The 15,839-nt window shown below is 36.0% G+C and overlaps 1 pseudogene; it reads left to right on the top strand.

The window, feature by feature from the left end:
* The first annotated feature begins 557 nt into the window (after window positions 1-557).
* Window positions 558-14,019, top strand: LOC134233679 (recQ-like DNA helicase BLM; annotated as a pseudogene).
* Window positions 14,020-15,839: the final 1,820 nt, after the last annotated feature.

The raw sequence follows: 15,839 nt of genomic DNA, 5'->3' as shown, positions 1-15,839 counted from the left end.
TGGTATGAATTAAATTGTTAATAAAGCCATTTATTAATCACTAATTTGAGTTCTTTCTTGTTTGGGTTTTTTCCTGACTTTAATTGAGAATTTGAAACTTGAACAGTTCTTTGAGAGATTTGTATGTAGCCAAATACCGTTAGGTTCTCTAAATGAAATATATAGAGAAAAAACATTAATCATGTTCAAAAGTCCGTTAAAACTAAACAAATCAGGAGCAGATGAGACATGAAATAAAAGGTTGGATCAGATGCCAAGCATATTCTGTAAACCTGGCACACCTGCCTTGTGTTCCTTGTCATGCCTTGGCATGTCATGTGGTGGGATTTGTTTCTGGTCAAATCCAGTGTCATCTTGTTTATCCGTGCGTCTGTCTCTACCATATATAACCAATTTTTGTCACAATATTCTCAGCAACCACTCATCGCAAGGGCTTGTAGTTTTAGCACTTTCTTTGCTGAGGCGTTCCATGAGGAGTGAATCATTATTAGCTCACCTGAGCCGAAGGCTCAAGTGAGCTTTTCTGATCACATTTTGTCTGGCGTTCGTCTGTCCGTTCTGGACCCAGTAGGTCCTTCTCTTTCAAGAAAACCACTCCCTATGGTTTTAATTCCCCAATACCCTGTGGAGACAGCTTCTTTGAGGAGGATGCTAAATTGACTCAAACACATCACATTTTTATCAGCTCATTCAACAAGAAATCTCCCACTTCTTCTTTCAAAGAGCCACCTGTGATGAATTTCAACCAATCAGCCGCTTCCTCATTTATGAACCAATCAGATACATCATATTTAAACCAATCAGCATCTACCTCTCATTTCAACCAATCAAATGATAGAGGACACTCATTTGGTACTTCACACAACCAATCAGTAGCTGGGAACTCTATAATTACCATTGAAGCAGTGTCAACCACAGACTTTAGCTTTGACTATAAACTAAATAATGACAGTGGTTTGATACAGACACAGCCAGCTAGACAGGACAAACCGTCCACCAGTGTTCCAGATTCCGAAGATGAGGCTGATTTGATCGATCAGTTTCCTGAGGAACTGTTTGCCCCTGACGACTTTGACTCGTAGTTTACAGAGAATGTGCAGTCCGACTCTTTACCACAGATTTCTGTGACGGCTAGACGACAGAGCACCAATCAGAGCTTTGGTAAGTAGGCTTTACTCTGTAAAAGGTAGCCAAGCAGATAATTACAACTCTCCCTTATCTTTACCAAGACAACAAATGTGAAAATAGATCTATATGATCACAAATTTTGTTCTTAGGGATATAAATTCCTTGAAACTGTGACAAAATTAAATGCATTTGATGACTATATTTGCTTGTAAAATCATGATGCTGCAGGAAAGAAAATTTCTGAAATTAATGAATATTACTCATTCTTTTAAGCTATGAATAGAAGGAAGAAATAACCCCTGATAGATTTCAGTCCAGCATCAATTTTTAAAAGTGTACTGTTCCTGAATGAAGGTTATGAATATGTTCATGTATATGCAAGTTTCATCCTTCACACACTGTACTTTTGGGTATTGTTGCAGTCTCCCCACCCAGCACCAGGAAGAGAGAAGAGGAGGAAAACAAGGAGTTTGACGGCTATAACTTCCCACACAGTGTGATCATGAGGGAGACGTTTAACCAGGTGTTTGGTTTACGTGAATTCCGCACTAACCAACTCAAGGCTATCAATGCTGCACTGTTAGGAATGACTGCTTTATTCTCATGCCTAGAGGTATAAAATACAGTGGAACTTCTATATCTCAAACACTAAAATCTAAAATTCCTTGGATATGTCAAAGTGATCTTGAAGTCCCAATAACTTATTCTCTAAGTATTTCACCCCTGATAGCTTGAATCCCCTGATATCTTTAGTTATCTGATATTTTGAATGCTCTGATATCACGGAAGTATTTCCTCAGTCCCAAGTTGGTTGACTGTATTCTATACATGTATCACATAAGAGACCCTTCCTATACACATAATAATAAAATATTATAGGTATGGTCCCCCCCCTAAAAGAAGTTATGTACAAATGCAGGTTAAAATATCAGGGGATCAAAAATCATTTTCTTTTCACTTAATGGCTTATCATATGAAGGTAAACCTTAAATATGAGGTAATTGAATGCATTCCTTTATACAATATATTTTGAATTATCATTAATCTAGTTGATCAGTGTTACACTTCTGATTGTAGGGGGCGGTAAGAGTCTGTGTAAATACCATCTCCCTGCCCTGGTGACGGGGGCGTGTCTATCATTATATCCCCCCTAAAGGCCCTCATACAGGACCAGGTTGCAAGGCTCTGCTCCATGGATGTAAGTTTAATTTAGTCAATGTGGATTAGTGGTCCATGGCTATAATTATTGTATGTTGAGGTTGAATAATGTCGGAAATTTGAATATTCGTGCGATAGTGCATTGTGTAGTAATGGACTTACTGAAAATGTATTACATTTGGCTGGGTATTTTTTCTTTGCACTGAAACAGAAGGCAATTTTCACTAAATTAAGTATATCGCTGAAATATTTTTAATATTTAGATAGAGCACATTCAGAAAATGCTATTAAAAACAAATCAAATTTATGCTAACTTGCTAAAAAATCCATTTCTGCCAAATAACATACTTCTTTTTAATTGATGAATTCAATTCATGTAGATTTTGTCTTAGTTGTTTTGATCAAATTAAGAATACTATACCCAAATTATTTTTTTTTAATTGAACCTATAGGATCTTTTTTGACATTTTACAGATACAAGCAGGTCAGCTTTCATCTGACATGGACCAGAATCAATCTGATCAGATCTACAGAAAACTGTATTACAAATCCCCCGAGATCACACTACTCTACGTCACACCAGAAAAGGTACATGTGTACTAAAAATGACAGATACAGGAACATGTATTTTGTATGAAGTAGACTTACGAGTTATACAGTATTGAACTTCATGTACAGTTGTACTTTGTTATCTCAAACCTAATTTCTTGAATACCATGGATATGTTGAAGTGATTTTGTAGTCCAATCTTCTTATTTAATAATCTACCCTTGATATCTTAAAGTGTCTGATATCTAGAAATATTTTTCTTAGTACCATTGAGTTTGAGATCAAAGGAGTTGTATTTAAATCAGAGCTGTTTAAAGTACCTAATACATGTACCTATATGATATTGATGTGTTGTTTTGTAGATTTCAGCCAGTGCTAAGCTGTTGAGTAGCTTGGACAATTTACACAGAAGAGGGAAGTTGACTATATTTGTTATTGATGAAGCACACTGTGTCAGCCAGGTAAAATTAGCATTCCGGGAAATCTATCAGAGCCTTATTTACCCAGAAGACAAAAAATCTGTGAAAATAAAACTAGGAACAAGGGAATTTACTTGTACTTGCAATTGCAAAATGTAAAGGGGAAATGAAAAATCTGTGAAAAAAATTCTCCTTTAAAATAAATTATCATTAAAAAATCAAAGCCTATGTGTTTGATGAATTATGTTACCAAGCTATTCACCAGAGAATTTTAGGTAGAATTTGTCTTTGTAGTGGGGCCATGACTTCCGGCCAGACTATAAGAAGCTGGGGGTCCTGAAACAGAAGTACCCTGGGGTTCCTATGATGGCACTGACCGCCACTGCCAACATGAGAGTCCGCAAGGATGTCATCTATCAGCTGGGAATGAAGAATCCAAACTGGTAACTGTCAGTTTTAACATTTTAAGTTTTCAATATATTAAATGTAAAAGCATACGTTTTGTACATGTATGTATTTTGATTGCTTTTTGACAGCTTTGTTCAAAGCTTCAATCGCCCAAATTTGAAATTCCGAGTTGAACCTAAGAAACCGTCAACACTAACAGCAGATGTGACAAAACTGATAAAGGAACAGTTTCCAGGAAAATGTGGCATTGTGTATTGTCTTTCCAGGTCAGTATTCTGTTTTAAACTGGGATTCACTGAAAGAACTTTTAAATTCAGGTTCTCAAAATAGATTCAAAATTAACTCAGAAAAGAAGTTGTAAAAATTAATTTGAACAACAGTTTAACTCAAAAAGGAATGACTTCTCTAGAAATTGTAAACATAAAATTTAGGAATAATAGATTTGCCATTAACTAGGAAAATAATGAGTATTACAAATGGTAAACACTAAATTTAACGACTCTGGTATGAAAATTCTGAGCTTGATCTTCGTCAGCTACAATTTCATTCTGATAAAAATCAGATCCTTTGATCCGCTCACATGGATCAATACACAAAGGATCATTCATTAGAATTTTGACCAATCAATAGACCAATGCAATAGATTTCTGAGATACTTAATTCCTATAAGTGATCATTTGATTTGATAATTGAAAGGTCACCAGGAGAATACCCTGAATAAGATTTCTTAAGATCATTGTGTAGCGATCTATGTGAGCGGATCAAAGGATCTCATTTTAGTTGGTTGCTTCAATTTTAATGTGGATCTGTCTTTAACCTGTGTACAGAAAGGAGTGTGACACAGTAGCTTCAGAGCTGAATAAATCAGGTATCCAGGCTGTATCTTACCACGCAGGTCTCAGTGACAACGACAGAATCTCTATCCAGGAAAAGTGGCTCAATGGACAGCGATGTAAAGTGAGTGAGCAGTCTAATACCCCCCCCCCCCCCCCAAAAAAAAAAAAAACAGTGAAGACCACATCTTTTGTCCTCAGTACTTGATGTCTTCGTGATATGTCATTATTTATGGCATATTGTGTCAAATATGAAAGCCCTAGCATATGTCATTCAGAAGTAATCTCACAAATTTTTGGAAAATTAGGTGAGTCAGAAATAATGGCATGCTCGGAAATACAGGTAACTCTTGATGGCTTGAACTTCGATCTCTCGAAGTTCTTGATCGCTCGAAGTGAGTCTTTGGTCCCGATTTTTTCCCCTATACAACCAAGCAAATTTACTCTTGATTTCTCGAACTCTTGATCTCCCGAAACCCTTGATCCCTCGAAGTCAAAATGCAGTCCAGCTATACATATTCTATTGGAATTTTACCCTTGAAACCTCGAAGTGGCTATGTGTATACAATGTTACATAATTAGCGACTTTACCTGGACATTTAATGGCCCCAGGCAGAAGATGCGGGTCTCGAGAAACGGGATGTTTATTCAGGTGACACATACTGCTAGGTGATAATTGATTTATAATTAATCATATGTTGCCTATATGCTTTTAAAATAATTATCATCAACTGTCTTACGATAATTCGGAGAAGCGCTGTCAATGAAAAATAGTAAATAGAAAACAAAACGAAAAACTAAATAGTTTTAATTCTTATTTCGAGTCAGTGTCAGAGTTTAACGAAATATGACAAATTAATGCAGAAACAGCCTCAATGTCAATATTACGACTGTTGTTGCACAAATACTTACAGAACTTCGTTGAACGTTTAATGATCATGTTTGAAGTAGTCATTTATGCTGTGTACGACGCGGTAAAATGTCTTTTTCATTTAACGAATGCGTAGTTTGACGTCCGTACGGTATCAAAAAGAATAAATAAATAAACATGAAGTGAAGAAGTACATTTTTCATTTACTCAATTTAATGAACATTTATCTACAATACAAAAACATACCGTTGTTTTATAAAAACCACATGTAAAATGTTAGAACTGCATGACAATTATTACATCCGGTAAGTCTAATTTCAAAACCAGTCAACAAACCCGGAAAATTCCGGACTCTTGAAATCTCGAAATCTTGACCTCTCGAAGTTTTCTCTCGATCCCGCTGACTTCGAGGTATCGAGAGTTACCTGTATCTTGTAACGGATAAAACACGTCAAATATGAAAAGTCTTATCTCGTCTAAAAAAGTTGTGAGGTAAATATAACATTTGTGAAAGTAGACCAAACATTAAGGTCAAGGTCATGGGGTCAAAAATCATAGTGTATAGAAAGGCCTTGTCACATGTAAAATACATATGAAAGGTGAAAGCCCTAAATCTTCTAAATCAAAAGTAATGACCAGTGTTCAAGTTTTTGAGAAGTAGGTCAAACTTCAAGGTGAAGGTCAAGTTAAAAATCAAAGTGTATTTAGAATGATCTTGACACAGGAAATACACATGCTTAGTATGAAAATCATAGCTGTTCTCATTTCAAAGTTTTGGCAAATTAAGTATAATGTATAAATTTTTGAAAAGGTCAAACTCCAATGTCAAGATCATGGAATAAAAAATCTTTTTAGTGCATTTTAAAAGATCTTGTCACAGGTGGGCCTAGTACACATAATATGTAATGTGAAAGTCCTATCTCTTCTCATTCAAAAGAATGAAAAGATATGACCAAGGTAAACGTTTTTGTTACAAATTGACAGACAGACAGATGAATGAGATATAATGTCACCTCGCTTTCGCGAAAATGGGGGACAATTATATGTATCTCAGTGTAGTCTACTTGTGTGGCATGCCAAATTATTTTAAAATCAGGTCAAAACTAAACAGTTGAACAGTTGTTGAAGGTATTTAAATGCCTATCTAGACCAGGAAGTATAAACACCTGACAGGTAGATAACACAGGTGTGTCACATGATCAGAGTCCATAACAGATAGACTTTAGTTGGAGTTTGATCAAAAGGGTGAACACCATTACTAAAATCAGGTAAGAAATTTACAAGTTTTCTGAGCGTATGAAAACAATTCTGAAAGTATTGAAAATCAGTATTACAAGCTTGAACTAAGGGGAACAAAATTTCCTTCCTACAATGCCTTGTATGTATAAGATAATGATTTTTTTCTACCGATACATGTTTATCTTCAAAGCTTGTTTATCTATTTGGAGTCCATGTTGCCTTCAAATTAAGTCGATAAATGTATATATTTTTAATATATTGATTTTTTTATGCTTCAGTTACAAGATACGATGGACCCCCGTACCAGTGCCCAGGACGTGATGCGATGTGACCTGTGTGAGACCGCTGTGGTACAGATGCACTGTGATACATGTCTAGCCAACCTGTGTACAGCTTGTGTAGGAAAACACTTCTCTGCTGAGCTATCAAAACGTCATGAAATTGTGGACTTTAAAGATAGAAAATCCACTCCTCTCTACCCTGGATGTACATCTCATGATAAAGAGCGATGTGAAATGTACTGTAAACAATGTGACATTCCTGTCTGTCTTAGCTGCCTTGCATCCAAACAACATTTAGGTCATGAATTATCTAAAGTTTTGCAAGTTCTGGATGAAAAGAAGGATATTATTATAAAAGGAAGAATTGAATTAAATGACACTATCTACCCCATCTACCAGGACATTGCCTCTGGTGTACAAAACAGAATGAGTCAGTTAGAAAAGGAATATGGAGATCTCTCAAAAGCCATAACAAAATATGGAGAGGACTGGCACAGAGAAATTGACAACCTTGTCGAGAAACTTAAAACTGAAGTTGATGAGATGAAAAACACACACTTACAAACTCTACAGAAACATCTGGATGTAATAAACAAGGACATTTCTGACATCAAGGAAGAAATTAATTCAATGGAAACTGCAGTAGACACTAATGACTTGTCAAAACTATTTAGTGTCATGTCTAATGTACACACGTACAGAAATCTTCCACACAAAATCACACCATTGTTACCCAAGTTCAATCCAGGAAAAAATCAGCAAGAGGAACTTGGTAAACTATTTGGAGCCTTATCATCAAGTTCTCTAACATCAGATAAACATGGCTACAGCATGAAGACAACACAGAAATCACCAGAAGCTGGATCCTCTCCTCCAGTCAAACAGCTGCTTGATGAACCACAGACTGTCACCACCATAGACACTAAGTATAATCGTTACTTTAACAATGTGGCCTGTCTGAATGATGAAGAAATCTGGACAAGTGGAAATGAGAGCACCATGAAACTCTACAGCATCAATCAGGGATCACTACTCAAGTCAATCACAACCAAGTCAAGTAACAGACCACGTGACATAGCAGTGACAAAAACTGGAGATCTAGTTTATATTGATAACAGTGATAGAACTATGAACATTGTGAAGAATGAGAAGATAGAGGAGGTGATCAGACTACAGAACTGGATACCTAAAGGTGTCTATAGTACCTCCTCTGGTGACCTCCTGGTTCTCATGGACAGTGATGATGACAAACAAACAAAAGTCGTCCGTTACTCTGGCTCCACAGAGAAACAAACAATTCAGTTTGATGATCAAGGTCAACCTCTCTATTCATCTAGTTATATAAAATATATAAGTGAGAATAGAAACCTGAATATCTGTGTGGCTGACAGTGCAGCTAATGCAGTAGTGGTGGTCAATCAGGCGGGGAAACTGAGATTCAGATACACTGGACACACCCCTGCTCCAAAGAACAAACAATTTTTTCCACGGGGAATTACCACAGACACTCAAAGTCAAATTCTTACAGCTGATTATGACAACGAATGTATCCACATCATAGACCAGGATGGACAGTTCCTCCGTTACATAGGCTGTGGACTGAGATATCCCCTGAGACTCTGTACAGATAAAAATGACAATCTGTTTGTTGCTCAATGGGGAAAGGGACAAGTGAAGAAAATCAAATATCTGCAGTGAAATCTATGACCAATAGAATAATAAAATATGACAATGATTTATCTTATCAAACTTATCATAATGATTCACTCTTAGACTGTTTCCATGACTTCTCACAAAAGAAACTTTTTGAACTTATGCAAGTTTCAATTGTATGAAAGCCTAAAAAAGTTAAACTTACAATGGGTAGAATGCTACAGAAACAAAATATCATGTTGTTACTTTTGTTTTCTAAAATAAATAATCAATTCCACAACATACTTCAGCTGCATAAAAGAGCACTCACTTCCAAACATTAATTAACATTTTGTCAAGAATGAACATTTGTCTTAAAACATTAAATGATTAGAAATGTTCAGAGTCTAAGTTAGAGTTGTGAAAATATTTAATTTTCCTAGTCAATTCGTATGATATTTGAATATACAGTTGTATATTCGAACGATGTTGCAGTATTTGATAGTATGTCAATTTAACTGATAGTCGAACAGGCAACTATTTGTTGACACCCCTAAAAAAAAAATGTAGGTAATTGTCTAATAAATTTTGATAATTGGTTCGATACACAAGCATCAAGACTCTATATGCATTTTCAGGTCATATGTGCCACAATTGCCTTTGTAATGGGGATTGACAAACCGGATGTCAGATTTGTCATCCATTACTCCTTGCCGAAGTCGGTGGAGGGATTTTATCAGGAGACGGGGCGAGCCGGGAGGTACGAACAGCTAGCCCACTGTATAATGTACTACACTTACCAGGATGTCAAAAGACAGAGGAGGATTATAGAGAGTAAGTAGAGGGGTCTGTTATAATGTACTACACGTACCAGGACGTCAAAAGACTGAGGAGGATTATAGAGAGTAAGTAGGGGGGTCTGTTATAATGTACTACACGTACCAGGACGTCAAAAGACTGAGGAGGAATATAGAGAGTAAGTAGGGGTGTCTGTTATAATGTACTACACGTACCAGGACGTCAAAAGACTGAGGAGGATTATAGAGAGTAAGTAGGGGGGTCTGTTATAATGTACTACACGTACCAGGACGTCAAAAGACTGAGGAGGATAATAGAGAGTAAGTAGAGAGGTCTGTTATAATGTACTACACGTACCAGGACGTCAAAAGACTGAGGAGGAATATAGAGAGTAAGTAGGGGTGTCTGTTATAATGTACTACACGTACCAGGACGTCAAAAGACTGAGGAGGATTATAGAGAGTAAGTAGGGGGGTCTGTTATAATGTACTACACGTACCAGGACGTCAAAAGACTGAGGAGGATTATAGAGAGTAAGTAGGGGTGTCTGTTATAATGTACTACACGTACCAGGACGTCAAAAGAATGAGGAGGATTATAGAGAGTAAGTAGGGGGGTCTGTTATAATGTAATACACGTACCAGGACGTCAAAAGACTGAGGAGGAATAGAGAGAGTAAGTAGGGGTGTCTGTTATAATGTACTACACGTACCAGGACGTCAAAAGACTGAGGAGGATTATAGAGAGTAAGTAGGGGGGTCTGTTATAATGTACTACACATAGCAGGACGTCAAAAGACTGAGGAGGATTATAGAGAGTAAGTAGGGGGTCTATTATAATGTACTACACGTAACAGGACGTCAAAAGACTGAGAAGGATTATAGAGAGTAAGTAGAGGGGTCTGTTATTATGTACTACACGTACCAGGACGTCAAAAGACAGAGGAGGATTATAGAGAGTAAGTAGGGGGGTCTGTTATAATGTACTACACATACCAGGACGTCAAAAGACTGAGGATGATTATAGAAAGTAAGTAGGGGGGTCTGTTATAATGTACTACAAGTACCAGGACGTCAAAAGACTGAGGAGGATTATGGAGAGTAAGTAGAGAGGTCTGTTATAATGTACTACACGTACCAGGACGTCAAAAGACTGAGGAGGATTATAGAGAGTAAGTAGAGGATTCTGTTATAATGTACTACACGTACCAGGACGTCAAAAGACTGAGGAGGATTATAGAGATAAGTAGGGGGGGTCTGTTATAATGTACTACACATACCAGGACGTCGAAAGACTGAGAATTATAGAGAGTAAGTAAGGGGTCTGTTATACTGTACTACACGTACCAGGACGTCAAAAGACTGAGGAAGATTATAGAGAGTAAGTAGGGGGGTGTCTGTTATAATGTACTACACATACCAGGACGTCAAAAGACTGAGAATTATAGAGAGTAAGTAGGGGGTCTGTTATAATGTACAACACGTACCAGGACATCAAAAGCCTGAGGAAGATTATAGAGAGTAAGTAGGAGGGGTCTGTTATAATGTACTACACGTACCAGGACGTCAAAAGAATACATATAACATTAATTTTTATGTTATATACATCTAGTTAGAGGGTCATTAGATACAGTTGAACTTCATGAGTTTGAATATCATGCATATATATTGAAAGGATTTTGAAGTTTCAACCATTTATTTCTAAAATTGTTTTATAGTTGGTATCTCAAGTCCTCGGATATCTAAGAGATTTTTCTTGGTCCCATGATTTTTGAGATAACATGTTGAATTTTGCAGAGAATCAATCCCCACATTTTGATTTTGACTTCATTATGTGAAGAGTGTTTTGATTCTTCACAGTGGATCAGGCAGCCACATTTGATTCCAGGAGAGTTCATATAGACAACCTCTTCAGAATGGTGCAATACTGTGAGAACGTGGCCGACTGTCGACGATCACAGCTGCTTAATTACTTCGGAGAACGAGACTTTAATCGAGAGGAGTGTGGGAACTTCCGTGGAGCTATCTGTGACAATGGTGTGTCTAAGGTAAGAATTATTTTCTGTTTTGCTTGGATTTTTGTATATAATATATGTAATTATAGTTTATGTAAGTGTAAGCTTAGGTTTTCAATAGAACTGGCTCCGCATATATTCATTACTTTAGAACAGTATCAAACAAAATATCAAAGGAATTCTCAAAACTGACAATTATTTATGTTCTGTTAACTTTTATCTGAATTTTCACGCAACATATTTCACAGCGCTACATTGCAGTAATGAAAGTTTTTGCTCTATATTTGTTTCATACCTGACATTTATTTGAAATACATGCGTAATTTCTCAATAAATGAATGAATGAATGAAACTTAATTGGAAAGAAGGAATCGAAAGACATGTATTTTTACATATACAGGTACATCAAATATGTATTCCAGATTGAATAATTAACATGTACCAAGATGTTAGAAAAATTGTTGTACATCTGTATCTAAAACTTATATAAATTGTTTTGGTATGCAGTTTTGGATGATTGATTATTGATTCTTATATATTAAGGAGTCCTTCCAACTCCGTGATGTCACAGATGATGTCAAGGATATTGTGAAGTGTGTGAAGGATCTGACCGTCAATGGAAGACTGGGAAACGACTACACCCTTATCTACTTTGTGGATATTTTTAGAGGAAAAGAAGAATCTTTCTCAGAAACCATTTGTAGTCACTATTTCCTTGTATACACTATGTGTTTTAGTAATTTGAATTCATCTACATGCGACTTATTTCTAGTGTTACATAAGATAGCAAAGTGTTATCAACATTCCATTCAGTTAATGTTACAGTAAATGCCAAACCAACTTTACCACTGTTTAATCCGTATTCACACATATGTATATACATGTATATGCTTTAGTTTTGTACCAAATATTTGCATTTAGTTATTATACGTGCATGCCATATAATTAAATATGATAATTATGCTAACCAATTTGCACATTTCAAGGAGCTAAGACTGGTAAAATTTCTGATGCTGGTCATGACAGGATACCCCTTCATGGTCGTGGTAAAAATTACAGCAGGGCTGATGCTGAAAGACTGCTGAGAAAATTAGTTATCGAAGCCATTTTACAGGAGGACTTAAAAATTACTGCGGCAGACACCACAGCTTGTTATATCAGGCTCGGACCTAAAGCCAATGACGTGATGATGGGAAAACGCAAGATGGGACTTCCCAAACAGTATTACGTATGGAGGAAAATATCTTGTGATTAAAAAAATCAACAATAAAAATGGTTCATATGTGAAATGCAGATAGTCTTGACTACGTTCATATAGATTCTTTATTTTGTCCCCCCTCATTATCTTAAATAATTAGATTTATCAATGTTTCTTTTCTCATTTCTATCAAGTTGAAAAAAGGAGATGTCACTGCTGTTGTACTGCAAGCAATTTGTTTTATTAATTCATTAATAACGAAAACGTAGATGAAATTTACACAATTATTTTCTTTCTGAAAATTAATGAATTCTTTTTTGCAGGTGGAGTTACAGGTACAGGGCAGTAGGAAGAGAACTGAAGTGGCTAAGATCGGTAAAGAACCGGTCAGTAAACGGGAGAACGTTAAGCCATGAAAACAAATGCTTTTCTCAAGATAAATATGTGAATGGGTATAATGATGAGAAACACACTAATCTATTTTTGTGCAAAATGTATAAGATTGTACATTTAGAAAATTTGGTCATCTTTCTACTGTTTAGTTTGAATTTCTCCTCTGTGTATTAATTTAATTCAAAACTAGCCTAGTTTACAAAATTTGGAAAGCTTTATAATAGAAAACCAGTGAATCATCTAAATTAAGTGAAAAAGGTTTTTTTTTTTTAAAAAGCTAAAAATTATTTTAAACTTTCTTTTCTGATTATTGTAGAAGTACCTTTTTCCGCGTGGAATTAATATACACTTTGTACGCGCTCACAAATTTTCCGCAGAAATTTGTCCAAGCGTACTTAATATAAAATGCAAGGCATATAGTGACAGTTTAGGAAATCCGTTGAGATTCCGCGGAATTATGACCCCGTGGAAAAAAGTACGTCTATAGTATATTAAAAAAGATGAAACATATAGATCTGATTTTTTTTACAGCTGTTGAGCATGGCCTACGTAACTACGCAACTGTATTACCGATTTTAACACTGCGACAGTTGGCAGAAAAGACACCATTGACTGTAGACGAAATGACGGAAAGTATAGATTGTTTGCCAAAAGCCAAAGTCAACAAATATGGAGCTGAGAAATATCTGGAAATCACCAAGAATTATCAACTTATCCTCCCCAGTATGTTAATTACTCTAATCTGCATATTCCAAGTTGTGACAAAGATTTCAAATTGTGTTATAAATGAGGTGGGTTTTGAATTGAATGTGTTTTTTGTAAGACTTTAAACTATTTTTAAAAGAAATTCAGCATTGTCAAGTGAAATTCAAATTAAATTGTTTTATTGATGTTTCCTTCATATTTAGTTTGATTGAACTTCAATCTTCTTTTAATGATCTCTATTAATCTTACTTGGTTTGCTTTATCTCCTTTTTATAACTTGATTGATCTCCCTTTATATTGATTTCTTCTTGTATGATGTTATTGATCTCCCTTTCTACTACTTGTGATCTCCCTTTGTATATTTGAATGATCTCCCTTTGTACATTAGATTGATCTCCCTTTGTACATTTGATTAATTTCCCTTTCTACCTATTAATTGATCTCCCTTTGTATATTTGAATGATCTCCCTTTGTACATTAGATTGATCTCCCATTATGTATGTATTGAACTCCCTTTGTACATTTAGTTGATCTTACTTTGTACCCTCTGATTGATCTCCCTTTGTAGATTTACAACAAGAGGAGGAGGGGATGGAATCAGATGTTCCGGAGTGGGAGTCTCCCTACTTTGTAGACGAGTCAGCAGGTTCATCTAATGCAGGCAGAAAGAGGGTGGCAACAAAGAAGGTACTTCTACAACATCACTTATTAGTTACATTTATTTACATCTAACACAGGCAGAAAGACGTGGGACTACATAAAGGTACTTCTAAAACATCACTGATTATTTACATTTATTTACATCTAACACAAACAGAAAGAGGGGGGCCTACAAAAATGTACTTCTACAAAATAACTGATTTGTATTTATTTACATCTAACACAGACAGAAAGAGGATGGCCTACAACAGCACTGATTTGTTACATTTATTAACATCTAACACAGGCAGAAAGAGGGAGGCGTACAACATCACTGATTTGTTATATTTACTTACATCTAACACAGACAGAAAGAGGGGGCCACGAAAAAGTTCTTCTACAACATCACTGATTAGTTATATTTATTTACACCTAACACTGGCAGAAAGAGGGGGGGGGGGGCTACAGAAAGATACTTCTACAACATCAGTGATTAGCTATTTATTTATATCTAACACTGGCAGAAAGAGGGGGGTCTACAAAAAGGTACTTCTACAACATCCCTGATTAGTTACATTTATTTACATCTAACACAGACAGAAAAAGGGGGTCCTTCAAAAAGGTACTTCTACAACATCACTGATTAGTTACATTTATTTACACCAAACACAGACAGAAAGAGGGGGGGGGGGGGGGACTACAAAAAGGTACTTCTACAACATCACTGATTAGTTATATTTATTTACATCTAACACAGACAGAAAGAGGAGGCCTACAAAAAAGGTATTTCTACAACATCACTGATAAGTTACATTTATTTACACCAAACACAGACAGAAAGAGGGGGCCTACAAAAAAGGTACTTCTACAACATCACTGATTAGTTACATTTATTAACATCTAACACAGACAGAAAGAGAGGGGGCTTCAAAAAGGTACTTCTACAACATCACTGATAAGTTACATTTATTTACATCTAACACAGGCAGAAAGAGGGGGGGGCTACAAAAAAGTACTTCTACAACATCACTGATTAGTTACATTTATTTACATCTAACACAGACAGAAATGGGGGGGGGGCTACAAAGAGGTACTTCTACAAAATCACTGACTTGTTACATTTATTTACATCTAACACAGGCAGAAAGAGGGGGGGGGGGCTACAAAAAGGTACTTCTACAACATCACTAATTAGTTACATTTATTTACATCTAACACAGACAGAAAGAGGGGGGTTACAAAAAGGTACTTCTACAACATCACTGATAAGTTACATTTATTTACATCTAACACATACAGAAAGAGGGGAGCCTAAAAAAAGGTACTTCTACAACATCACTGATAAGTTACGTTTATTTACATCTAACACAGACAGATAGAGGGGGGCCTAAAAAAGGTACCTCTACTACATTACTGATTAGTTACATTTATTTACATCTAACACAGGCAGAAAGACGGGGGCCTACAAAAAGGTACTTCTACAACATCACTGATTAGTTACATTTATTTACATCTAACAAAGACAGAAAGAGGGGGGCTACAAAAAGGAACTTCTACAAAATCATTGACTTGTT

Source organism: Saccostrea cucullata, unplaced genomic scaffold, assembly GCF_032062105.1.
Source record: "Saccostrea cucullata isolate Sc308-1 unplaced genomic scaffold, CSIRO_AGI_Scuc_v1 ctg4020, whole genome shotgun sequence".
NCBI lineage: Eukaryota > Metazoa > Mollusca > Bivalvia > Ostreida > Ostreidae > Saccostrea > Saccostrea cuccullata.
This window is presented reverse-complemented; position numbering and strand designations above follow the sequence as displayed.